The sequence below is a fragment of the Microtus oregoni genome, unplaced genomic scaffold, assembly GCF_018167655.1.
Source record: "Microtus oregoni isolate MIOR12 unplaced genomic scaffold, Mior012 000008F_ref0000371, whole genome shotgun sequence".
NCBI lineage: Eukaryota > Metazoa > Chordata > Mammalia > Rodentia > Cricetidae > Microtus > Microtus oregoni.
Window position 1 is genome coordinate 51,612,698 of NW_024543067.1, and position 27,657 is coordinate 51,640,354.

Here is a 27,657-nt window from a genome sequence, read left to right on the forward strand (position 1 = left end):
GGAGCCACCTCGCCGGAGGAGGCGGGGTGAGGTGTCAGTGACACGCTGAGGTCTTCTTCCGAGATCTGCCAGGGCAGGTGGGATGCCGCTTAGCCGAGGGCGCGGGCGCTTTTCCCAAGGGAGCCGACTCTGTCTCCCCTCTCCATGCCGGGGAGAGACAGTGATTTATGTGTAGGGAAAAGCAAGAGAAATTTCCTGCACAATGTATCTTTCTCTGCCTTCACAGACTCAGTGACTTCCCAGCCCCAGGGAGTGTATTTTTCCTTCTCTTCTGTAAAGCTTTCTGTGACTCGCATTATCATTTACTAAATACTTTAAATACATCGCTATTTATTTCAGCCTGCAGCTTCAGACCTTTGTTGCTTTCTCTCCACTTTTAGGAATTTCAGTAATAAATCACTGAGGGGGGATAGATAGACTCCCTTGCCCTTGGCTTCATTGTTCTCCCTAACCCCACCAAATCAGGTGGAAGGCCCTCGAGAAAGGAACTTTCCATAGAAAGCCTGCCTTTCCTCATGGGGACCACAGAGGGTGGCAGGTGTTTTAAGGGCAGGCTGCTCCCCAGTTGGGCTGTCGAATTTAGGGAACCTCATTAACAGAAAGCCAGCCTTTGTGTCCTTAATCAGACACCTTGGGAAACGGGAGGTTGGACTCAAAGGTAATGTGAGATTTGGTCTCCGGCCAATGCCAGGAATGATGAAAGACGCTGAGTGAATTCAGAGTCCATGCCTCTCTGATACCATACCCCTCGGATTCCCAGTGGACGGTTGGCATAGCTCAAGGGCTGTCTGCCAGAGAAGGTGGGCAGGGGGCTGCAGAAGAGGTGCCTTATTTTTAATATGATTCTACATATTCTGTTACGTTTTTCTAACTCGTCCTTTCCAGTCTACTTATAGATGAAAATGTGGGATACAGATAGTTTAACTTTTAGAATAAGACAAGAGAAAATCTTCAGAATTTTTCTGGGGAATCTTAGTTTAGTGTTGAACTCGAAAGAATTCTTAGAAACTCAAGAGAGGCACAAAATACTGTAGTCTCTGTTACGCACATGTGGAAATAAATTGCTGCGTGCTTTAAGCTCTGTGAGGAGGATGGAGAAAACCTGTTTCATTTTGTAAAGAAGAGCCTGGGGTGTGTGTTTGGCAAGGAGAAACGTTTATATTTCTATAAAATACACAAATGTATATTGTTTAACTTTCTTGCACAAACTCGGGTACAGCATTTGGGAAGTCTTTCTTTGAATAGTTTAATCACCTAGCAAAATCAGTCGCTAGAGGTGCTGTGCTATTGTTTGTGTAGTAACTCACTTGGGATGCTTTGATTGACTGCTGCGGTTCTCATCAGCCTCTACCATGCCAAGTACTTAAACAGCAGCGACTTTCGAGCCCAAGTACAAAGAATCTGAGGACCTGACATACACTCCTGAGCTAATCTGTGTAGGCTGCTTCCTGCATCTCCCTTACTTCTGGCAGGTTTTGCAGGTGGCTTGACTTTTTTTTTTTTTTTTTTTTGTGGAAGGCGTTAACTTCACTTTAAGACAGGACCCTCCCCCATCATCAAGGCATATATAGAGGAGTGCCCAGGGATAGGACCTTGTGTCATAGGGTGGTGCTCCTCAAAGGTCAGGTAAAATTTAATAACTTGTTCTTACGCTTTCCTCTTGTGTTTCCTCTTGGTTTGCATGCTCTCATGGTTCTCCAGACAGTTTCGCTTAGTTTCTTCTTCTCTGGAGATGTTGCTCTTGTGAACACATAGATTAAAATCTGATGGGTGCTTCTAACTAAGATACTAGGGAAGCGATTTCAGGAATCAAACACCTTTGTGAAATCAGGGAAGGAATCAAAATTATCAAAGATAATGAATTGGAAAATTTGGTGTTTTAATGTGTGTTATCAGTTAACATCAGGGAGGTGGTCAGCATCTCTACTGTGTAGAATTATAGCTAGGACAATACATTAGAAATGTAGATGAATTGCCTACAGGTAGACTTTCTTTAGCTTAGTGATCTTAATACAAACTAATTAAAATAGGAATTTGGAGTCTGGTTGCTAACTGTACTGCTTTGAAGGAGTTTTTTTTTTTTTCCGTGTGTGTGTGTGTGTGTGTGTGTGTGTGCCGCACACTCTTTTATTTGTTTTTGACTGGCGCTTTTTTCAAGAGATTTTTACTCACCTAGATTGAATTAGAAAATGTTACATTGTTTTTATTTACACTTTTACATTGTATCTAAACACTCCAGTGTGCTAAATTTTTATTGTGTAGGTGGCACGGAAGGGCTATGCCTAGGAGGGGAAGGCTGTATTTATTTATTGTTAAAATTAAGGGGTAGTATACAAGAATATACTTAATGTCACTTTTAAAATACTGAGCTACACTGAAATGAAAAGCTGCGGGTGTTTTTTTTTTTTTTCTTTAAAAAAAATCCTTCAAGCTTTCCCCATTGTTTGTGCACTTTCCCTCCATTGTCAGGCTTAAAACATACAGTATCATTGTCATCTGTCCCCTGAATAATGGTCCCGAGGTGATATTATTAATGTGGCTTTTTAAAATCAAACTAATTATACTTGCCTAAAAGAGCCACATGTGTGTGATTCTAGCTGCCTGGTGCCTTTTGAGAGCCCTGGAGACAAGCTAGTGAATAGAGCTGAAAATTCATTCTGTATTTGATTAAATGGAACAGACTCGCTGCTCCTTACCCCAGCAGGGGCTGTGAGATCTCTTGATCCCCGAAGCGGCTCCTAGACCCTGGGAATTCCATTAGCGAGCACCTGAGGAATTTCTGCCCTGCAGTGCCTTTTTTGTATGTGTGTATGTGTATGTGTGGAGAGGGAGTGGAGCTGAGTAGTGATGGGGAGGAGGAGGAGAGGGGGTGGCGGGCAGGCTGCATTAGAAGGCTCCATATGTTAGCAGCTCTAAAATCAAGGCATGACTTAACAGCTTATCTTGTAAGAGAAAAGCCCAACCCAAAGGCGGACTGCTAGTTCGGACTTTATTGCAGGCAGGGCTGTGGTGGATGTACTTTTAGCACTGAAGCGAACCCTAGTGTAAGTACAGAGAGCTGCTCTGCTTTCTCTCTGAGCACAAGCAGATACACGTTTGCAGACTTGGTAAGTTTTCTTTGAATGATCTTTGGATAAATAATGTGAAATTGTATTACAGTGTGCTCTTGCCTGTAAGGGCCGGTATATTGTGTAATGACTTAAAATTTGAGAGCAAAGTCAGGCTTTTATGGCATGTCGATTGCCTGTGCAAAAATGAAATGCTTGTTTGAATAGGCATAGTTTAGTTTATACCTTGGTTGCCATCTGAGCTTGTTATGTTTCTTCTTATAGAATTTAAAGTCATTTTGTCATTCTTTTCTGTTAGCATTTTATGGAATTCTGTTGACTCTCTAGTATTTGGAGCCATTGCTCCGCAGATTTGCCAGCAGCCCCAAGTAAATGAAAGCATAATTTCCAAAAACATTCTGGACAGTTTCTGGAGCAGATTTGTGGAGAAGCATTGGTGTGTCTCCTTCTGCTCCCTCTTCCTCTGTCCTCTGTATAGTTGGAAACATATTTTTTTTCAGAGTACTAACCCAGTTCACTTCTTGTATACTTTTCACAGAGGACGGCGTTGGGTCTGTGGGTGGTATCACTAATTGATTTTCATCTTTTGAGAATGTGAACCACAGTGTGAGCAGTTTTCAGCTGGCGTAGAATGTGGCAGCAGTTTGATGGCTGTGGTATATTTTATTGCTAACTAAAATCATGTAGATAGTGCAGTCCTTTTTTTCCCATTCCCATGTAGTGCTGTACCGGGTTCTCACAATAAAATGTTTAGGATATAAAGAGCCGCCTTTGAGACTATGTTTACTTATTTTCCTCTTTCACCCAGTGTATGCCTTCTAAGAAGTAGATTAAACTCCGAAGTCAACTTCTGTCTGAATTAATAGTTTAGTTACTGTGTAATATCTTTTGATGGCATAGATACTTAAAAACAAACAAACAAAACACGTTTATAGAACATTTTGTTCTGCTGTATGTGTGTTGGAATATGAGTAGGAGCTTCAACTCTTGGATGCCAAGGATGTGCTTTTAATAGAGAAAAAATATGTATGCTGCTTACATTATTGAACTTGCCTTACATAATCTGCTCATCTTTCCTTGCTTGAAGCTGTGTGTTGATTTTTATTTTTATGTTACTTTAATAGAAATTGAATTAAGAGGTTGACATAGAATTTGCTTTTTAGCTACGCTCATTATTTATGTGAGCTCTCGTAGAACAATGATCTTGACCTAGCCTTGGGTTCTTATCTGTAAAATGGGGATTAAATGGATAGGATATTTCCCCACCGTGAGATTAAATGAGTTAATGAAAGCAAAACATTTGGCAGATAGTAAAGCTTCTATAAATGTTAGCTGCTGTTATTTTTATTGATTCCTCCTGTGAGCTATTCCTTTTAAGTTCCAAATAAGGAGGAAGCCTTGGAAATTTGTAATAGTGTGTCCTATGTAGTTACTACAACTTGATCTGTTAAAATTTTCTTAAATTTCCACTTGAAACTTAGAAAGCGTTTGGAAACAATGTGTGGAGTCTTTTCTGATCTAGGCAAAGGTCTGCACAAGGGTCACCCCTGTATGCAGTGAGCAACAAACGAATGGTTAGGTCCGCACTCACCTGTTCCATCATTAGCTAGTCCAGATGCGTGTTTTTTTTGCCTGGGAAGGCTCCTTGGTGCTCTTCCTCAGCCTTCCTCTCTCCCTGCAGGCAACAACTGTGCTGATGAATCTCGCCATAGGATAATTTCACCTGTTGAACTTGGTGGAAGAGTCATTCAGTGACTGCATTCCTGCCCAGCTCCTTATGCCTGTACAGTTTATCCATGCTGTTGTGAGCAGCACTTATTCATGCTTTTAAAGCTGTTACAGAGTCTTTTGTGTATTTTGAAATTTATTTTATTGCTTCATGGGTATATGGTCATTGGCAGAGAAAAGAAAAGTAACATTTCTTCATGAATTTTTAGAAAGCCAGATCTCTGGGGGCTGGAGAGATGGCTCAGAAGTTAAGAGAACTGACTGTTGTTCCAGAGGTCCTGAGTTCAACTCTCAGCAACCACATGATGGCTCACACCCATCTATAATGAGATCTGGTGCCCAGAACACTATACACATAATAAATAAATTCATGTAAAAAAAGAAAACCAGATCTCAGTGGCTATTTTAGAAAAAATAACCATGACATCATTTTTTTTTAAAAAAAAATGTAAAACTGAGTCGAAAGTAATTCATTTACCTTCCTTTTCAATTCCTTATAAATCTTCTGATAATACGTTTTTTTTTTTTTTTTTTTTTTTTTCTGATTGTGTTTTAGGAGGTAAAGGAAGGAGCTTCAAGATAGAGGGAAAGGAGTATGTGAGATAGTGTATTATCTTCATGTGCAGGATTAAGCACCTTGATCAATACTTAGAATTGGCAGAATAACCACCAGTTCAACTATAGTGTCCTGTTCTTTGAGTTGAAACTGTAGCTGCAGAATGTTCATAGAAACATACGTGTTTTTGCGTGAGGATTCTGTTTTTTGATTTTAAAAAAGCTGATCAAATATTGGGGAGAGTAGAGCTAAGATGTTATGGTCTAGGAAGACTTTGAAGAGCAAGGCCACACACTTCTGTTGTAGAGAGTGTTACCCACTGTCTGAACAATCGCCGTACATTGAGAAACTCTGTTTGGCTTTGTGAAATTCCTTAATATGGGGAATGAAATTTATCTCACAAGCAGTGAAACAGAAAACAAAGTGATAGCAATGGATATGAAGTTTTTCTTTTTTAGACTTTGTAGGGGACTATAGTTGAGATGGATAGCTTGTCCTGTGTTATTAGAGATGCTAGCTGAAGGTTTTCTGGATGTTTTGCTTGGACATTAGCCATTTTTCCCCCTCGGGAGACATTGTAATTTTCAGCATTTGTGAGTTTATTAAATCTTTCTATTCATAGCTCCGTGACACAGGTCATTTTTCACACACGGCCATGGGTAGACAAAGGGTCCTCCTGACTCCAAGAGCCTGTTATGGCCAGGATGTCATTGGATGTGGGGACAGCTACAGCGGCCATTTGTGACTTTCTTTTTTTTACAATTACGTTTTAGATTTATCTTTTGGGGTTATGACTATTTGCTTGTATGTGTGTGCTCTCAAGAGAGATTGTCAGTTCTTTGAATTGGCATCACCAATGGTTGTGAGCTACTATGTGGGTGCTGGACAAATGCACGTCTTCTGCAAGAGCAAGTGTTCTTACTGCTGAGCTGTCTCTCCAGGCTGCATCTTTTGTTCTGTAGGGCACTTGTAGATGCAGACTGTGTTACAGAGGAAAGAACTGTCCAACAAATGGAGCCGCCTCATGCAAGGTTGTGCTGTTGGAAAGACTGAGTCCTTCTGGACTATTCTAATGGTATTTGCCAAGGATGATGCGTATGAGAGATTGGACCATTGACCTCCAAGGGCCTTCGTGGAAGTGCCAAGGTTCTATAAAATAGGTTTTCATGCTGTAGCTAGGTCCCATACCCATCATAGCATAATTCCAAAGGAAGAAAATGTGTCCTGTTTCCAAAGACCTGCATTTTCCTCAAATTAACCCTGGCTTAAAATTGGAGACTGCTTCTACTTGGCCTGCTCTTTGCATTTTAAGTACGATTCCCAGTTTATTTGTAACCATTATGTCAGTTATTCTTTCTTTCAAAATTTTTTATTATAAGGGAGAAAAGGGAGCCAAGTATGGTGGTGTACAGTTGTATGTCAGCCTAGGCTACATAGTGAAATGCTGTCTTTAAAAGCAAAACAAAACAAAAAATGGATATTTCTAATAGCTGGATTTATCAGTATCAGAAATGGTGGCACTTGGTATGTATACTATTTCTGTCAGTCTAGTTATTATTCACTTGCTTCTACAAATTAGGTGCAAAGAGTATCGAATACTCCTCTTGTCTTTCCATCATCCAAACTTTTCTAAACTCAATGCCGAGAGAGAGAAAAACTCATAGAGGGAGAAAAACCAATGCCAGTGACTTAACAAACAACTCTCTGGGATGGGTCTAGGCTCCACTTGTAGCTGTGTGTGTAACTCCTGTCTGCAAAATGGCATTTTATATTAGTAATTGGTGTTCAGAAGAGTGGGCAGCACTGTGTGATCCTGAATCATCAAGGTAGTATTTTTTTTTATCTCTTTTAATTTAAAAAAAATTAAAGGAAAGAATATTTTGTTTTTTTACCACTTTTAAATTTAATCTATTATTATCGTAAGTGTGTGTGTGTGTGTATGTGTGAGATAGCATATGTGTGTGTGTGAGAGAGAGAGAGAGACAGACAGACAGACAGACAGACAGAGACAGAGAGAGACAGAAACAGAGACAGAGAGAGACTATGGATTCTGGGATGGAACTTTAATCACAAGGCTTCCGCTGCCAGCTCTTTGACCTGCTGAACCGTCTCCAGCCCAAGCAATTACTGTTTCATATTTATGTGTGCACATAGCTGCCCTTCCTCCTCTCCTGAAAGCAGGTCTCGCTCATTGTCTTTTCTCTGTGGCTGTGGCCTTATCTCTCCAGTTTCCATTTCAAAATTCAAGAGGAGGGATGAAAAGTGTGTGGGGACTCCCCCAAAAATAAAATCCCGAAAGAAATAAACTCCGCGACCCTTTCCTAAACAGCTACTAAGTCTTCCCCATGCTCTTGGCTCCCAGACTGTCCATTGTTTGCCTGAGTAATGATGTTCCTTAGCCCTAAGTCTGACCATGTGCCTGCTCCCCGTAAGTCTGATTCCATTATTTTAATCATGTGTCTTTTGTTGGTTAGGGGTGGGTATATACTTGTGAGTGCAAGGGGGCAGAAGATAACATCAGATCCCCTGGAGTTGGAGCTACAGGTAGTGGTAGCATCCTGACAGGAGTGCTGGGAGCCACTCAGGTCCCCTGCGAGAGCAATGACTTCTCCTAACTGCTGAGCCCTTGTTGCACTAGGGACTGAACCTTGGGTCCCATATACACTAAGGCAATGTTCGACCACTGAGCTGTGGTCCCCAGAGCTTGGATCCTTTTTGGGGTGTGTGTGTGTACAAGATCAGTTGTATACCCGTTGCTTATGTCATCCCCAGATTGGCATTTTGTGAATACCATGCTTCAGTGCCCCCCCCCCCCCGCCTTTATTTGAGCTAGAGTCTCTTGTGGCCTAGACTGGCCTCCAACTCACAAACTTCTGATTTTCCTGCCTCCACCTGCTAAGTGGTAGAACTCTAGGTATGTGCTACTATGTCTGGTTTATGGGGTTCTAAGGATGGAACTTAGGGCTCTCTGTGCTCCAGGCAAGCACTCTGTTCTTAGCTTGCTGTTTCTCCCTTGCAGCTGGGAGCGTGGCTCTCTTTGAACAGTTGTATCATAATTGTATCTGCCTCTGCCAAACTCTGACAATGGAGTTTCCCCCACCATCTTCCATTTTTTACCCTACCGATCATCTGACACTAAAATGCCTTGAGAACTTGATGGACGTTTGAATTCTTGGGAGAATGTTAAAGTGTATAGGATGGGCAGAAGTCAACATTTTTCCTTTCTAACAAGCTTCCGCATGTTATGGTTGGGATCTGGAGTGTGCTCTCCACCCTAAATTCATGAGTTGAAGGCTTGATTGGATTGTGAGGAAGCTAACTTTATAATGGGTTAATTCATAATGGGTTCCTACAGATTGGGCTATGAGGAGGCGGAGCCTAGTTGGAGGAAAGGGGGTTGCTGAGACATGCCTTTGAAGAATGGAGTTCGTGGGGGTCTACTTTTCTCTCTCTCCCTGCTTCCTGGCTGCTAGGAGGTCAGTACCCTCCTGAGCCATGGACGTCCACTGTCATGATGTCCTCCCTCACCGCAGGCCTGTGGAGGTTGAGCTGGCACCATGATCAGTGTGCCGAAGTGAATCTTTCTCCCTTGTGTTTTTGTCCTTTTGTCTTACTGGCGAGGAACACAATGTTGAGCAGTTAGGTGGAGCACAGGGCACCATACTCGGCTCTTTCTTCTAGATCTTCGGATCATCTCAACACACAGTGTTTCTTATAAAAATCAAATGAAATCATAGATTTTCAATTCAGGGAAATATCACATAGCTCCTAATCATGAAGATCGAAGAATTTTCAGAAAACAATGAAATAGAATTTAAGGTTAAGAACTGTGAAATGTCAACTGTTGGTACTCTGATGCATGTCAGGTATTTTGAATAGTTTAGCAATTTTATGTATTTAAAATATGTTTTTGTTCTGTATAGCATTAGTGCCTAGGGAGTTGAGGTCATGTTTTGCTTGTTTGTGTTTTAACTGGCTATTATTACAGGGGTTCCCTTGAGTGTGTAAATACTAAAAAATACATCCTGGCTTCTGTCTCTTTGCCAGGGAAATTTCTGACAGTTATTGGGCTTTTGTGGTATCAGAATTACTGTAATTAGTATTCTCTGTTTTATAATAATTTGGTATCTGTATAGTGAGTAATTGTACACATCGCCTGGCTGGGAGGTAAAATTGGCAAGGGAAATGAATGTTTAATGGGTAAAATACTACTTTTATCAGGCCCTAAGATTACTCGAGTGACATCAGAACTTGGCAGCCCTTTTTAGTCCAATAAAAAGAAAAAAAAAGGCATCATGCTCTGGGGAGGAGACATTTTCCCCTGCCCATTTCTTTTGGCTTCTCTTCCTATTTTTGCCCTCAGGGAGTATGTATAATAAAATAGCAAATCGGTGTGAGCTGCAAGCGTAGGAACTCGGGAGTGAACGGTTTTAGCTGGAATAGAAGTCCCACTCACCTGTGTGTCAGTGTGCACTTCCTGTCATGATGGAGATTGGATAAACCTCATTCATAAAAGGGGCTCCCCCTCATGGCTCAACGTTCTGTAGCTCAGGGCTTGCAAACATTTGGTGACCTTGTGAGACAATGTTGAGAAGGTGAAGTCTGAGTGCAGCGACGGAAATGACTTCGGTTGTTGGCATTCTAGCGTCTGAGCTTTGGATCCAGTCAACCTTGGCACCAGGAAATTCCACAAAGAAAATTTAAGTACTTAATAGCTTTAGAAACTCGAGTGGAACCACACTGACGGCTTATTACTGTGCCATGTTCATGACTTACCTCATTGGTACATCCTTCTGCATGGTTGCCACCCTATTTTATTATCACAGTGTTTGTTAATTTCGTGTGTGTATGTGTGCTTGTGTGTGCATGTGTATATGTGTATGTGTGTGTGCACGCATGCGTGTATGTGTCTTTGTGTTGAGGTATGCATGAGCCATGTCTGTGGCATGCATGGAGGCAGAGGGCAACTCTCAGGAGTCTATTATCTTCTACCTTGTGGGTCTAGGGTTGAACTCAGGTCTTCAGGCCTGTGTACCGACACGTCTACTGGCTGAACTGCTGGCCTGCTGTTTTTGGGATGGGGTCTTCCTATATACCAGGCTAGCCTTTACTTGGAGCTGCTCTCCCATCTTCTCCTGAGTGGTGCCGATACTGGGGGCTCTAGGATTCCATTTCAAAGCAGTTGTTGAGGCTTTAAGCCTAGGAAGCCCATGCAGAAGGAAGTGCACATTGTTCTGTGTTGAGCACACATTTGATGGTGCAGATAGGTGTCTTTCTAAACCAGTTCTACTCGTGGACATCTTAATTTTTTCAAGCTATATTCTCATTGGATTTGCCCTAATTCTAAATTGGTATAGTTTTATTTATATTTACTGAAAAACAGTACTTTAAAAAGACAATAAGTCCCTTTTGAGGTTATAACAAAAATAAACATCCATTTTCTCCCCAGTCCTGATTCCAAGCTCTAGTTATCATACTTTAAATTATTTTGTATTTTAGTTGGATTTCTCCCTTAAAATAAGTTGTATTAGTCTTGCTTTGATTGCCATCATCTATAGGTCTTTCATGTAAATTTCATCATGTGTTTGAGCTAAGCTCTTTTTCCCTGCTATCCTGGCTAGCTGAAGTTCATTTTGAGTCATTTTGAGGCTGGTTGTTACCCATGGTCGCCTATGAAGCTGGCAAACACAGTTGTCATGATTTGTTATTTCTTTTGTGTTTGAGGATGTATTTTAAAAAGAACTATTGTCGTAGTGGTTAGGTCTTAGAATAATTTCACATTTGTTGCTATGACAGCAGCCACAGTGGGGTTTTAAATAATATAATGCAGCTTGCAGAGGTTTGCTATCTGGCCTTTGTGGCATCAAATAAATTTTAGCTCAGGGATTTGCCTATGTGCATATTACCAATGTTAATAGGAATCTTTTAGTTAACTCCCAGAGTGGGTTTCCTGAGTGTGAACTTCAGGGAAGTCCAGACAAATGTGTCCTCCCCAACCCCTGGACATGAGCATAAACATTATTTAAAGGGCCCGTTCAGTGAGGTGCTTCTTAGTTTGAGATTTTCTTCCCAATATATAGTAGATTACTAGAGAAAAGAAAGAAAGTGGTTAGCCCTGCAAGTAAACACTAGGACATTAGGTTTGGTTCTTGTTTTCTTAGCCTGCTATATATGTGTACACACACACACACACACACACACACACACACACAGAGAGAGAGAGAGAGAGAGAGAGAGAGAGAGAGAGAAGAGTAGGGAAAACGTATTTTACTAGTTGGAATTATAGATGTTAGCAAGCATGAAATCAAACCAGGAGGTCCCACGTATAAAATTCTCTAGTTCTTCAGCAACCCAGAGTGAGAAACTGTTTTGAGCTGTTCTTTTGTAAAAATACGGTTCTTTTTTTCTCTCCATGTTGAAATGTGAGTTTTTGGGATGGGGGTGGATGGGGGGGGTGGGTGGGCTTTAACATTTAGTAGGCAAACAAGGTCCCCATTTGCTTGTAAAGGTTCTTTCTCATTCATGGAGAAATACTAGCGTCTTTTGTGTGTTCATTCACCTAGAGTGAATGCTGCCTGTGCGCTTGGGGAGTCCGACAATAAATAATATGCTGACAAAAGAGTGAAGTATTGCTTTTGCAGAGCGAGGCTCTTGTCTGTTGGGGTGCCCTGCAGACTTATAAGAATGGTGCCTCCAGGAGATTGGGAAACAGAAGTCCTGACCTAGTCTGGGCCTTGCATGCAAGACAGGCTGAGGGGGAGCCACAGACACCCTGTCCTCAGTCCCCCTGCTGAGCAATTACAAACTCTTGTTTTGTGGTTCTTTTTATTCCTTATATAGAATGCGTTTCTCCTGCCCTGATGGTTTCTTAAATAACCTCTGCAGAGCCCTTTCTGCTTTCCACAGTGGCTCACAGCTCTCTTTCCCCACCCCCTCTACTCATAAGAAATGCATGAGCTAATACAGTTTTTGTGAGCAAGGAGGTCTATGAGCACTGGTATCAGATGCAAAGGTTTTAATCTAGTTCAAAGTCAGGTGGCCTTTCAAAGTCTCCCTGTTGACTGTGGGGAAAGTGTTATTTGAAATTTCTAGCTTTCTTTTAGGACTTACTTTAGGTTCCAAGTGCACATTTGTATGTGCTTAGTAATAGATGAGAGTTGTTAAATTCTGTGCTTTTCTTTTGTCTTTGATAATTCTAAACCACAATTTCTACATTCTTCAGCCGATAGACCTAATGGAAAACACCGAGATGAATTCTGCTAAGCTAAAATTGAATCCCTGGTGTCTTATTCCATTTCCTCGCCTAGTTACTGGATCCTGGCTTTCTGACTTTTTCCTTTGGAACAGAGAAAAATACTTGGATGTTTCGACACTATTTTACACTGTTATCTTGGTGGAATGTGCAGCTTGAAAGGCTTTCCCAGTTATAGTAAAAGCAAAAAGCGAAGGGGACGTTTTAGAAGTAAAGTTCACTTTTTCCTTTATGTTTTTGGTTATAGAACAAATGCAGTCTTCAAATTGATGCATTCTGTCTCCAATCTTACTGGTTATTCTCTGGTATTCCTTGTTTCTGAAATGTGACTGCTGATATTGAGACCAAATCTCGCTTTTCATTTTCATGTGAGGATGGCGTTTCAAGTTTTGTGGGTTTTAAGTAACTCAGTATTACTTTGGTCAATTTCAGTTTTGTTTTCTATCACAGTAATGCTAGCCAAGCTGAAAGCCAGTGTTGAAGTACCTTACCATGTCTAATGTGTGTTAATTTAGGGTAGATCATCAAAATACTCCTTAAGTGCTTAGTGACATGGTTTAGAATAGTTGGTGGCCACACTGAGAAGCGGGAAGAGTTGCTGTCCTTCGGACTGGAAGCTGCCCTCCTCCTCTATTGGAGAAGGCTGAGTTGTAATCTCAGTGCAGTGTGGCTCCCAGAGCGAGGTGTGAGGTTGTTTATTTTCACTCCGGAGATGTATATACTGCAGAAGGAAAACTCTGGCCTGGCTTAACCTAAGCAAGTCATTACTTATCTACGATCTGGCAGGCAATTTGATTAAGGCTGACAGAGCTCATATAATATCAGAACCAGACCCTCCTGGTGATTGATGACTCTGGGCTGTGAGGTTTTTTTTTTAGTTTTTGTATTATTATTATTTTTAATTTGAAAAAAAAAAACACTGAACAAGAATGAATAATAATTCTGATTTGTATTTGCCAAGTATAAACTGTCTGATATAATTTTCTATAGTAACATGCGTTTCTTAAGTGACAGTTAAATGGTTTTAGAACAATAGTGGCTTAGTTTTTGTCTGCAAGGTAACGTGCAGGTTAATACTGTTTCTGGTGCCCTGTGCATGGTAGGCTTATATTCTGCACTCCATGTATCTTCAGTCTCTTCAGTCTCTTACTTGAGGTCCTGCTTCCTAGCATAACATCTTTAACATGGATTGCTTTGATATTATATATTTCTTAATATAATGGGATTAGTCTAAAAAAGAAAAAAAAAGTCCCCTTCATTTTCTAATGAAATTAAATCAATTTGGAAATGTTTGGCTTTAAGGCATTTTCAATTCCTTGCTTTCCAATTACAAGAAACCGACTTGACCTTTGTGATAGCATATCTGGACGGTGGAGTGTAGCTGCTGGCCTCTGTGCTGGCCTCTGGGTTCCATGTCTCATACCTGGACGGTGGAGTGTAGCTGCTGGCCTCTGTGCTGGCCTCTGGGTTCCATGTCTCATATCTGGACAGTGGAGTGTAGCTGCCGGCTTCTGTGCTGGCCTCTGGGTTCCATGTCTCATTCCCATTCACATGGTGTGACCGGAATGTGCCAAATGTTCTACCTGCGTTCGTCTGCCAAGAGAGTTGGGTCTAGCTAAGGAAGAACTCCCCTCCCTCTCCCCACCACACACAGAAATCCAGGCATTCAGGGAAGCATAGTAATTTTTGTAGTGGTATTGAACTTGTACTCTGGAGAAAACACTGTACCGCAGTTCTACCAATGCACAGGCTTTATGATGTCCCATTTGGGGCCTATAAAAAGAGGATAAAGTTTGGCTGTATTGCATTTATAGAGTTTTCATAGGGTCGTGGTCTTGTGGTTTTGGAGTTGGGTAGCGTTTACAAGATTATTTTAGCGTTTATAATCTTAGGGAATGTACATCTTGCATTTTTGAAAATATAATTCTTGCTTCATCTCCCAGCACCATTCTTAACCCAGATCTGTGAAGATGCCCTACCCCCTCCATCAGTAACTTACCACTGGGGGTGTGACATAAAAACCGACCAGTAACTCCGGACTACAGTTAAGTCTTTCTTTTTTAGCTTTGGTCTAAATACAGCATTTTAACTACTGACTTCATACCTACTAATGAAAGTGGAGTTTGTTTATGTAAACAGATCATCAGATTGATACTGCCTGCACTGACGGGAAATAACTACATCTTCTCTTGTAAGTGTAAGTGAAGTTGGCATTGTAGCAGAATGCTTAATACATGTACTTGATTTCCCTTAGATTTTTACCACATTCAAGACTGAAAAGTAGGTGTTGGCAGGGAATAGAAAGATCCACCTAATGATTTTAGGGTTTTCTGTGGCTGGAATTTTTTGTGTTGAGTCACCTCCCTCATATGGACTAGTGTCACTATTCCAGAGCCCTTGACTTCCCATGTTCCCTGCTTTGTGACTTTGACTACAGTTCGTATATTATACAATACCTGGCCATCATGTGTGATCAAGTCCTGCTATTTAGCCTGTACTGATGTTCTGTGTCATAAATATCCACATAAAGGTAATCATGCATGTCCTGTGTGTGTTTGGCTGCAAGGCTTTATGGAGTAACCCTACTGTTGAGTGTCCATTTATCCACTGCTGTCCCTTGGCCTTCTGGTGACTGTGTTTCAGACTAGCGATTCAGGTGCTTTGTTGTTGAGTCTCTTCCTCAGGCTTAACACACCTTGTGAGGACAGTTCCCCTTGAACCTGTTTTCACTCTGCCTTCTGGATTTCCTCAGTTCCATATCATGTGCTTCACTAATAATCCCCTTGGAACTGTCTTAAATTATGTGTAATGAAAATGCTGGGTATTAAGTTTTAAAGATTGATATAAAACAGATAAGTAAGCACCAGCATACGAATAAGTGAAGACAAAAATACGGCTTCTCACTAGAAGGCAGAGTTCAGTGGCCAGGTCAGAGAGCAAGAATGCTGGGTCTCAAAAAGCATCTGTCTGATAATGTTCAACTATTTTTTTACTATTTCTGCTGGCTTAGCAAAATGTTTTAGCACGGGAATTTAGTAGTTTGTCAACTGTGCCATTTTCAGAAAATACTGCTGGGGTTCTTGCAGTGTGGGCTTGTTCATTTGTCAAGTATGTGAAGACTTACTTCGTGACAGCTGCTTCCCGCGTTGGGCTCAAAGTGGTGAGCTAAACAGATGGGAATGTTTCTAGCACGGAGCTGACCAAGTGGTTAAATGGTTTTTAAAGACTCTTTAGTTTTTAGAACAGGTTCATGTACAGGTGAGTGGAAGGGATAAGGGCTTCTCACCTCCTCTCATCCTCAGCCTTACCTGTGACCTGAAAATAATCTAGCCTAGGTTCTTCATTTCCCTAGTAGTATGGCAGGGCAGGTAAAGTGAGGCCTGCACTTTCCCCTTGTGACATCTGTTTAGCTACAGGGTTTCTCTGTGTAGCCTTGACTGTTCTGGAACTCGCTCTGTAGACCAGGCTGGCCTTGAACTCACAGAGATCCACCTGCCTCTGCCTCCTGAGTGCTGGGATTAAAGTAGTGCACCATCACCGCCTGGCTGTAGGCTACAGTTTTTACACATGGGAAGTCATTAAAATGAGAGTCAAGGCCATTGTTAAGGAAAGAAAGTTTAAAACCCCACATTTTACAGCAGTGTGTAGAGAGTTGAAGAGGCCAGCAGGGCCTTCCTTGAGCTGAATGTAGGCTTGGGCATGGCGCATCCCTGCAGGGAAATGTTTGGCCAAGACAATCATGATGGTGTAGGTGGGGCGTCTTGTACGGCTGGTTCTTTTTGAGTGGCAGAGACCTGTTCTGTCAAGGAAAGCAGTGGTGCTGGCATGAGGACCAAGGTCTGAGAATCTAAAGGGAAGAAGGGAAAGCTGCTTCATAAAGAGTGATATCTAACTGGTAAAAGTGTACACCAATTTAAGATAGTGAGAAACCAAGTCTTCAGTTGTGTCTTAATGTTGAGATAATTGAGATAATTCTATACTGACCTGGAGAGAATGAGAAACAAAACAAATAGCCAAGAGGTAAAATGATTGCTTCTGAAGCTCCATTCTTTGTGAAATTATTTCCCTCTTGCTTTTCTGTCTGGTTTGAATGGAACAGTTATAATTGGTAACAGTTCTTAGTTTAAAAAATGCTAATATTCTTGCCTGGCAGATTTTGACATTCATACATAGAACACAGGTGGTTTAAACAGTTCTCCCTCCCTCCCCCACTATCATTATCTCCTGCAGTGACTGAACCCATGACCATGTTCATGTTAGGTGACTGTCCCAAGACAGCTACACTTTGAACATCCAGGCACCTCCTTTTTAAATTCAATCACCATCATCAGAAGCCTGGAATGTATAGCTGTTGTGTAAATTCAGCAGGTCATGAGCACAGTTGTTGATGTTAGGATGTGGTTTTTGGCTGATGCCTAGGCTAGGTGTTTGTTCACATAGGAGCTGCATGCCAAGAACATGTGATGCCTCGGTGTCAAGTTTGATTCTGCCTGGCTCCAGGTCTAAGTTGCTTTTTATCCTCCAGCAGAAACTGGGACAACTCATTTAGTTTTAACAGCATGCTGGTTGTTCTGTATCCTGAGGTTGGGAGGCAAGCTCCTAAAAAGCCTCTCTCTATAAAATAGTTGCTTTTTAGATGTTTTATTAGTACTGCTGCTGGTTATTTTAATTAGCAGTATGTTTTATGTGCACCCGCAGGCCATTTGAGCAAAGATTGTAATTCAGATAAACAAAACAATATCTGATGTTCTGGAACACCCACACCTGCCGTCTGGCCTTCACCCCTGAGCTGCTTGTGTTGGCAGTGAAGGCAGCAGGGAGAAAGGAGGTGATTGTGGTGTGATGAGATGCTTCAAGGGTAGATCCCTGAGGGCTCGGTACCTCAGTGTTTTCCTCCCTAACCTTCATTTTAAAAACTAATATCATTTGTTTTGACTTCCCTTATTAGCATGTGTTAGTTGTATTCATTGCATATATTAATGTGGTTCTAGGTGGTATTTCCATACACACATGTGGCGTGCATGGATAAATCCAGCTTGCTCTCTCACACCTGAGTAGTTTTCGGATGGGTACTTCCCCCTTTAAAGATAAGTCCCCCGTCATGAAAAGAGCTTTGTTTTCACTACCTGCACACTTCTGACAGTCTGCAGAATCCTGGGACTGCCTCGTGGATGGTTTGACTGTGAGGTGGTAGGCGCTTTGACAGAACAAGGGAACCCCTTCGCTTAAGTTCTTGCAGTGAATCCATGAACATCATGTCTCTTACTTAAGAAAAAAGGCACAAAGCCTATTATTTGTTTCATGAGTAGACACACATACTCGTTCTCTCGTCCGTGGAAGCACTATGCTTCAGTTTTAGGGCTGAGGCTATGGTAGCTGTGGCTTCTCTCCCTTTTCCTTTTGTAAGTGTGGTGTCTGCCAAGAATGAGGCAAGCTATAATGTGAGCGGTGCGTGCAGACTTCCGTGTCTTCTTCTCATTTAAGGAGAGCAGTTGTAAAATGCTTGTTATAGGATTCTAAGGCTGGGAATTTTTTCTTCTGGAGAGAACTCACGCCACACTAAGTTAGGGGATGTTCCCTCTGAAAAGTCTTTTTTTTTTTTTTAAAATAAAGAATTAAATTGTATATGTCTGTAAGTGGTGTATACATATGGATGTGCATGCTCTGCCATGTATGTGGTTGGTTGTCTCCTCCACTTACTCAGGTTCCATGATTGAACTCAAGAGGCCTGGTCATGTAGCAACTGCCTTTACCCACTGGGGCATCTTATTGGTCTCTGTCTGAACATTCTTTTGTTGCTTTGTTTATACAATTATTTATTACATTTCTCTCTCTCTCTCTCTCTCTCTCTCTCTCTCTCTCTCTCTCTTTCTCGTCTATCAAGAATGAGAATATGGGGCTGGAGAGATGGCTCAGTGGTTAAGAGCATTGCCTGCTCTTTCAAAGGTCCTGAGTTCAATTCCCAGCAACCACATGGTGGCTCACAACCATCTGTACTAAGGTCTGGTGCCCTCTTCTGGCCTGCAGGCATACACACAGATAGACTATTGTATACATAACAAATAAATAAATAAATATTTAAAAAAAAAGAATGAGAATATGCATGTGCTTTATGTCCACCTCTAGATCAGGAACAACCTTTGAGGGTCAGTTCTCTACTTCCACTGTGTGGGATCTGGGACCTGGGGATTTGAACTCAAGTTGTCAGGCTTGGTGGCAGGTGCCTTTCTCCTCTAAGCCATCTTGCCAGTCCCTGCCTGAACGTAATTAAGGCAAGGGAAACATATCAGCTTAGATTACCGACCAGTAATTTTGTTTTAAAATATTTACAAATGAAATTCTGTCTCTTTGGTTGTTTTTTAACACTGAAAATGTTTGAAATTGATCATGAGTGCTAATGTGAGAGATGTAGCGTTTTAGGAGACAGGGTCTCTGCTACCTTCTACCTTATTGCCCCAGCCCTTACCCATCCTTTATTTCTGAGCTCCTTTGACAGCTTGATGTGGTTTAAATATATGCTCAGAGCTCACTTGCTGGGGACTTAATTTCCAGGGCAGTAGCGTTGAGAGTGGGCTCTCTAATGGGAGGGTAGATGTGTGAAAGCCCAGCCTTCATGATGAACTAATGCCACCGTAGGTGTGAGCTGTCACGAGTTTGTTTCAGACGATGATGCAGACTGCATCTCTTGCTCCCCTGCTCTCTTGTTTTCTGTCACAGAATGATACAGCACAAAGACCCCATCAGATACCACACTGATCTCTTCAACTTCTAGCCTTCAGTGCCGTGAGAGCCAAAAATAGAGCCCTGCTCTTTATGGATTACCCAGTCTCAGGCATTTTGTCATAGCAGCAAAAACAGCCTTTTTGTTATAAAAGTTAGTGAAAATTGTTACTCTTTAAGAGTTAAAGCAATTTAATGTGTTATTTGTGTGTGCATGCATGCATGATGTGTTCATGGCAGAGCTCACATGTCATGGTGTGCGTGTGAAGGTCAGAGGATGACTTTATGGGGTCTGTTCTCTCTTTGGACCTTGCTGAGGGTTCCAGGGTCCATTGGACTTAAGCTGCCATGCTTGTGCTGTGACTCCCTTTACCTGCAGAGCCGTCTCTCTCACTCTGGCCCTCTGTGTAGTTTTTAGTCTAACAGATTGGCACCCCATTTATACCTGTACTTAAAATAATGGGATGCATCAAGAGATGTTGGAAGAGTTAGATTATCAGTCAACTCTACAGCTTTCTTGGTTTTATAAACAAACAAATGAACAAAAACTTTGTGTGTTAAAAAAAAAACCTCACTACAAAACAAAACCCCTTCATGTTATACATGAAAGTCAGTAGTGACAAGAGGAGTCAGAGCCCACAAGACTTTATGTATTCTGGCATGTGGAAGTGTGTTCTCCAAACGCAAGGCACTCCTGATCCAGTACTGGATGATAATTTCAGAGTTAGATTTACGCTCATATTGCTGCTCTAGAAAACTTAGGGTTTGTTTATTATTTACTGACTATAGTATGTTAAAAATTTTGATTTTCTTGATTGTGTTTGAAATAACCATTAATGAAAATATTGGATCATGATATTGAAGCTGAGACTTTATGAGGTTAAACGGAGGTATAATAATGAGAGTGATTTTTGTACCTCATTTCTACATCGATGTTGTAAACAGTAGAGAATCTTTAGAAAAGTTTCGCACCAAGAAGCATCACTGGAGTGTTTGTCTTCCATGCTGGCCCCCGTATCTGTGTGTGTCTTGTCTCTGTATGCTTTGGTTACCCTGTTTATTGGCGCCCAGTGTCATATTACGATGCAATAGCCTTTGGTTAGTTTAGGTTGAGCCTAACAGCACTGTTCTAGCAAATTATGCCTCGTTTCTTGTAGACAGGCTGTTCCTATGTCATTGATGACTTCTCAGGCTTTTCTGGTTAGATCAGGCTTCATGATCTAAAGTGCTATGTGTGTAAAGACACCGTGAACTTAATTGGCTGTTTTCCTAGTTTCTTGTTCACCAGCACATTGTAGCCTGATCATTACTTTGTTTTTAACTGCCTGTGGTGATGTAAGGTTTTCTGAAGTGCAGGTTTTCTTGGTATGGACCATTGTGAGCTTTTATTTATGTTTAGACTTATCAGTCATGTTGGGCCTGCTATGTGCTGACTAGGTGGTAGTCTGTGATTGACTTGTATGTCAACTTTTGAATGAGCCTGGAGAGCCCTATTGTCAGTGCACAGCTGCTCATCCATGGTAGAATGGCAGGTTTGATGAAGCCGTGTCTGACCAGATTCTCATCACTAGACGCAGCAAAGAAATCTAGGGTTCTTCAGTTCTTTTGTATAGTAAGTTTAAAGGTGAATAGATAACCTGAAACTAAAATCAGTATGTTGTAGATTAAAGAAAACTTATAACTCAACAGGTAGAGAGGTGTGAAAGTCACCAAGACTGAGTTATCATTCATGGGCACTGATTTGAGTTTATATGCAGCAAAGGTACTCTTCTTAGAATTCTGATGTTTTCCCCTCATTTGCCCTTCCATCAGTGCTTGACTGTATATATTAGTATATACTTCATGGGCGTTAGTTTCTCCGTAAGCCCTTCCCCCAGTTATTAAAATGAAATCTAAACCCAGTGAGGGTCGTGTTTTGTAACTGCCCAGGGAAACTGTTGGCTCAGTATCGTTTGGTCTCAGTGAAGCTCTGCACTTTTAAACAGCAATATTAATAATATTACCTAACCACTTCTTTTTCAACTCTTTCCATGTTCCTCCTTCTCATCCCCCACCAAGGAAAGCTAGCCAAGTGTCTGATGGCATCATTACAACACCAGTCTGTTCTAGTTTTTAGCGAACTTAAAAAAAAAACAAAAATCTTCTCTCTGAGCATTTGTTTTGTGGTTACCATAATTCTGTTATTTTTTCCCATGAAGCCACTGCCAACAATAAACCCCAATCCACGGAGTGGTATATTTGTGGCAAGTGTTGACTCTGTAGGATTGCTCAGTAATTCTTTGAGATTTGCTGTATTTTATCTTTATAGTAATCTTTCCCAAGATTTTTTTTTGTGTTTCATGATTTGCATACAGCTATGCTCTTAAATGTTCATAACCCTCCTGAACAATTCCTGGTGGGTGCCAGAATTATCTGGTCTCCGCAATTTTTGGTTTCCATTGCTCAAGAGCAGGAAGAAGTCGTCTGTTAGGAAGAGTGGCAAGTAACTCTTGATGTGACTTTTTTAAAAAGCACACAAACATTGTGAATAGCTCCTCACCCTGCACTCAGAGGTTCTTCTGGTGTCTAATTAGGACCACATTGATGCCTGTTGCAGCTGGCAGCCCCTGGCTGTTGCCTTTTTTTTTTCTTGTGACCCTTGATCCCTGTGACCTTTTCTGGGGTTAGTCCTAGGCCCTTTCTATTGTGTCAGTCTTGGAGTGGCTCATGTGGAGTTGATTATTTCTTTGCTCACTTGGCCTTTTTGGTGCCACACCTCCCACGACATTTCCATTTTCTTCCTCCGCTCTTGCTGGTCGTCAGTGAAAGGCAGCAGGGTCGTGTGTATGTTTGGCTGGTTCTACTGAAACATGGGGAGGTGGGGGGAAGGTTGGAAAATCTGTAGGCGCCAGCCTTTCAGAAGAAGGTTGACCTGAATGATGGCAAGGTTATTAATAAGTGTGCACAAATGACACTGTCTGTATTTTACACCCGGAGGGCTTCCTTAGTGAGAGGAGCAGGACTTGGGAGTTCAATAGCTTGAGACCAACAGATTCCTTCTCTCAATCTCCAGGCTACGCAGCAGGTCAGAGGATAAATACGTCATTGTCACATGCACATGGCTGTTTTAAGGGATGCTTTAGTTTGTCATCCCCCGAGCCAGAATGGCAGACCGTTAGATAATATATCTGTTGTGGCTCATAATGATGGTACGCTCTTTGCTGCTTCTTGCCTCACCCTCTTTCAGTCCTTCCTGTGAAATTACTGAAAGATGAATGCCAGCTGTTCTCTCATTTTGGGAGCCCCCGTGCACACAGCAAGGAGACTCATCCATCAAAGCCTTAGTAATTATGAAGGAGTGACAGTCTGGGGGTGTGGGATGTATTTGATTACCTAGCTCATGGCACCTTTGAAAAGTACATTAGAGACTGGAATGGGGGGGATTGAGATTGATTAATGTCGTTTCAGGGCTGAGTTTTCTATCAAGCCTGTTCAGTCTCATCCCTGGATAATCAGTTCTGCCTCCCTTTTTAGGTTCTCCCAGCAGAAGCTTTGTTGGGATCCGTAGTTTTGAGTGGGGGGAGTTCCTGCTTCTACAAATGAGGTGCCTTTTCAGGATTCAGCCTGAGGTAACCTCCTCTGTGGGGCCAGCAGTTCTGTTAGCTGTTGGTCTCCACTAGTGCCCACAGAATCTGTGGGGCCATCTGCTCTCTCTTTCCCCCCCACTTCCGTCGGACTCAGCATCTGTACAGGTACCCGGTTCCCCGCGCACCTTCCAGACAGTACGCACAAAGGCCTGCTGTTTCTCATGGATTTCCTGTCGGAGAAAGTGCAGACGACCTGCATGGTCACTTGTCTTAGTCAGAAATATAGACAGTTACTTCAGTTCCTTGACTATCAGAGCAGCAGAAACAGGAAGTGGGTAGACAAATGGGTTCCGGTGATGTCTGAGCGGTGCGTTCTCTCCCAGACCTGAGCTCTGTGGACTGCATCCCATCAGTTCTGCCGTTTGCATCACTTAAATATGTCAGGCCTTGGGGATTTCAAATCTTTAAAATTTCTGACAGTTTCTCTAATGCGAGTTCCTTTCTTGCACAGCAGCCTCCTCTTACTGGTCTTCAGCCTTTCTCCACATTCCAGTGCCAATGGCTTTGCAGAGGTGCAGGTTTGAGCTTGCCCTCTCCTGTAGAATATAGTCCTTCTCTCAGGATAAAAGCCAAATACCTTAATGTAATTTTATATATATATATATATATATATATATATATTATTGTACTCTAGCCCATGTACTTCCTTACTCTATATGTAGATTCTACAGATTCTATACACACTGTCCGTCCTTTCTAGAAGCTGTCTCTTCCATTCCTTCTCCCTCCCTTACCATTTTCTCCTTGCATTCTCTGATTTATTAATTTGATTTCATTTATGTATCTTTTCTTTCTGTGAAGAGACAGAGTCTCCTTACATATATGTAGCCTAGGCTGGCTTTGAACTTGCAGTAATTCTCCTGCCTCCGCTGAGAAATCTCAGCCCCCAGGTCTAGGTGAAATAAGTCCTTCCTGTGACTTGTATATTGATTCCGTTGCTCACCCATGTCTTCCACATGTAACTGCTTTACTCTCTGAAAACTCAGTCACTAAGTGAAAGTGATCTTTATTGATTGTGGTGGAAACGTTAGGTTAGGCTCCAGTCAATACAAGCCAGCTTTTGTACATAAGAAAAAAATACCTGTTGAGCAACGAAAACAAAACAGATTTCTAGAGGCAATAGACAATAGGAACCAAGAAGAGGTTCTTTGAAAGTTTTTTTTTTTTTTTTTTTTTTTGGAATCACTCTTAGTTGTCTTGTTTTCAAAGTGCACTTAAAGTTCTGGCAAGGAAAAAAAAGACTCTACAACAAAATAAAAAATGAAGTATGAACATTTCCTCACCCTTGGAAATGGGGCCATGGCTTTAGACAGATTAGGAAAGCATCCTTACTGCCTTTCTACTTGGCATCTGTCCACAAAGTCCCCTGTTTTGGGAACCATCTAATCAACATGCAATTCAATTTTTTAGTATGACGCTTCTGACTAAATGAATCATAACTGGTGATTGTATCTTTAGAACCAAGACACAACTTTCTGAAGGTTTTTCTTTAACCTCTGAAAAGTACTGCATAGAAAGAAGTCATCCACCAAGTGTAAAAGATGTTGAATAGCTGCTCTGACAGAAAGTGGCTCTTTGGACAGTGCTGTTATAGAAGTTCGCATTGTAATTGCTTCTGCACCATCATCCCTCATCTGACCACCCCAAGCCCACAGGGAAGACACCATATTGTCCTCAGTAGCCTAGCACCTGGCAACAGTAAGCATGCATCCAGGATCTGCTGAGTGAAAAGTACATTCCTGTGCTTTGAACTTTCAAATAACTTTTGCTTGCTGGGGTTGTGTCCATGTTCATTTTTCTTAGTTGAGCTGTGATTTGCTTCAGTTCAGGGCTTACTCCTTCCTCATCTTTGCTTCTCAGAATATCTCACCCAAAGACGTCCTGTGTGTTGACAGTTCAAAGGGTGCTGCTGCAAGAGAAAGAAGGATTCACAGGAAATGATGTTAGTGTCTTCACTAAACTATTTAAGTGTTTTGAATGAAGAAAGACTTAACAGGAGACTCAAAGTTGTATATGATTAATATTCTGGTAGTTTAAATGTGCTCTTTTTGTTTGTTTTTGTTTTTTAAATGTCTTCTGTCTGACTTCCATGATTGTAACTGTACTAGATTAATCTTACACCACATAACCAAGTTTTTTTCTCTAAGCATATCCTAGGTTTTAGTTACTGCAGAAAAATATTTTTTTCTCAACAGTTGCTAAATGGTACATTTTGAAATTGATTGAAAATGGGAATCAGTTCTCTTTTTTAAAGATTACTTTTCATGAAGAAGAGGATCCCTTTAAAATGCAAACTACCTGAAAACTTTTCCTATTTTGAAGAACTATACTGATCCCAGAGCCAAGTTTTTGTTCACAGTTAGAGGACGGGAGGCAGGGAGGGTTGGGGAGGGGTGTAATTCAGAAAAAGAGCCTTGATCAGCCTTAGGAAAGCAAAAAAAAAAAAAATGCTTCAAAAACAAAGAAATCAAACCTAAAATCTCAGGAAGGGCTTTCCCCAAAGGACTGTCCTGGCAGCGTGCTGAAGAGGGGTTATAAAAGCAGTAAGTTCACAACCCGAACAATGAGTTAAGCAAACGTTAGGGAAGTGTTTCCTTTCCGAGCTAAGACGAGGCATACCTCCAGCCTCCCGCTGCCAGCAGAACCTCTGCTGAGCCCAGCATGGCGCAGAAAGTGTGGCACACACAAATTACCTGTGCAGGGAAGGGAGAGGCTTCAATCTTGGTTACTTAGGAAATAGCAGCTCTTCTTTGAACCTTGAGACTCAAGGAGCAGAACTTTGCCAGATGGCATTACGGCTTTCTTCAGTATGGAGGAGAGTCAACCTGATTTGTGGACAGATGGGCCTGTTTCTTGTAGCTGCTTTCCCTCTTCCTGGCACTCTGCTGTCTGTGGGAGCATCCGCACCACCAGAGCCTTTCCTGGGAGCACAGTGACTGGGAAGCGTCTCTTCAGGATTGCAGTGGAAGGACGTGATTACACTGGAAAGAACTCTCTGAACGTAGGAAAGCAGTAGAAGGGCTTTCTCATGGTCCATCAGTTCCTTCTGAGACCAGTGAGTTAGAGGAGCCTTGGTGGGTGTGCATGTATCTCTGCGTGTGTGTGTATGTGTGTGTGTGTATGTGTGTGTCGGCTGCCTAATTAATTGAGCCTAGTTTAGTTTACTACCTCCCTAAGTTAGGAAAATAGGTGTGTGTGTACTTCTATTGTATATGCATATATGGTGGATAGACTAAAAAAAAAGCACTATGGGAGGGAGGCTATATATATATATATATATATATATATATATATATATACACACACACACACATATATGTACAAATATGTCTCTATATAGGTATGTATATCTATAAAATTTTATTTTTTCTTATTTTCATTGGTGTTTTGCCTGTGTATATGTCTGTATTAGTGTGTCAAAAACCCTGGGACAGTTATAGACAGGTGTGAGCTGCCATGTGGGTGCTGAGGATGTGGGTACTGAGGATTGAACCTGGGTCCTCTGGAAGAGCAACAGTGCTCTTGACCACTGAGCTATCTCTCCAGCCTAAGAATATATTCTTGAACAGAAGTTTAACATTTTAAATGCCAACAGATAATTTTTGCATATAAATTTATTTTTAGAAGAATACATGTTATAAATTAAAACCACACAGTAACTACAGTGACTCTTTATCCTCCTTTTTGATGGATTTAGGGTAAAAATCAGATTTTTATACCATGATCTTCTTGTCACTGGAAGGTCAAAGGTAAACAGTGTGACTAATGTGACTGGAATGTCAGGTTCTTTAGTGAGTGGAGCACTTATGTTTCATATTCACATTTGGTTTACGTAGTACATGGATCTGCACCTTAAACGGAGGGAGGAGTCACCTTCCTGTGCTGATGGTGGTTTTGGAAATGTGCTGTACTGTGGCTTCTTAGAAAACGCCTTGATGATATATATATATGTATGTAAAAATCCTTAAAATGTTTCTATCCTGGATGTGGGAATTCTGCTTCCAAGAATATAACCTCAGGACACATAATTAAAAGAGTATCTAAACATTTTATGGATGAAATTCGTTCCTACACATGAGATGTATGTGCACATGTCCTCTTGGGATATATACGTGTATATACACACGTACATTTTATATTAAAATAACTATCCAAAAAGGGTAATTTAGTTAGATTATACATGTGTGTGCGCACATGCACACACACACATGTAGTGATGAGGTGAGAATCCATTGCTGCAGAGGACAATTCACCGGACCCATAGATGACATCACCACCATAGTCCTCTACCACTGAGCTGTGTGGTAGAGCCCACCGATGTTTAGTAAGTGCCTCTTATGGTCATAGCTTCTTTCTAACTTCCAAGATCAAATGAGATCTTGCCCGTAATCCCAGCGCCAAGGAGGTAGATACAGAGGATCACTGCAAGTTTGAGGCTAGCCTGGATTACGTAGTTAGAGCTAGCCCTGAGCGCACACTGAGAGCCTGTCTGAAGCATAGACGAGCAGCCCGTAGGCTCTATCAGGGAGACTTCTGTGTGGTCGTGTTTAGGTAGAAATAATGAGCTGTGAAACTTCAAAGAGCAGCTGTAAATTAGGTCGTGAGTGAGGGTTAAAGTTTATTGTAAAATCCACGCTGCTGCCTTCTAGTAAATAAATGGTCGGAGAAAGATTTGACAGAAGGAAGAAGCCATCCTCCGTGTGCACA

At 41.5% G+C, this 27,657-nt stretch overlaps 1 protein-coding gene across 1 annotated transcript in view; it reads left to right on the forward strand.

Annotated features, from left to right (window-relative positions):
• Positions 1–27,657, forward strand: part of Cdon (cell adhesion associated, oncogene regulated) — an 84,948-nt gene that overhangs the window by 371 nt on the left and 56,920 nt on the right. The gene's annotated exons all lie outside the window — the stretch shown is intronic.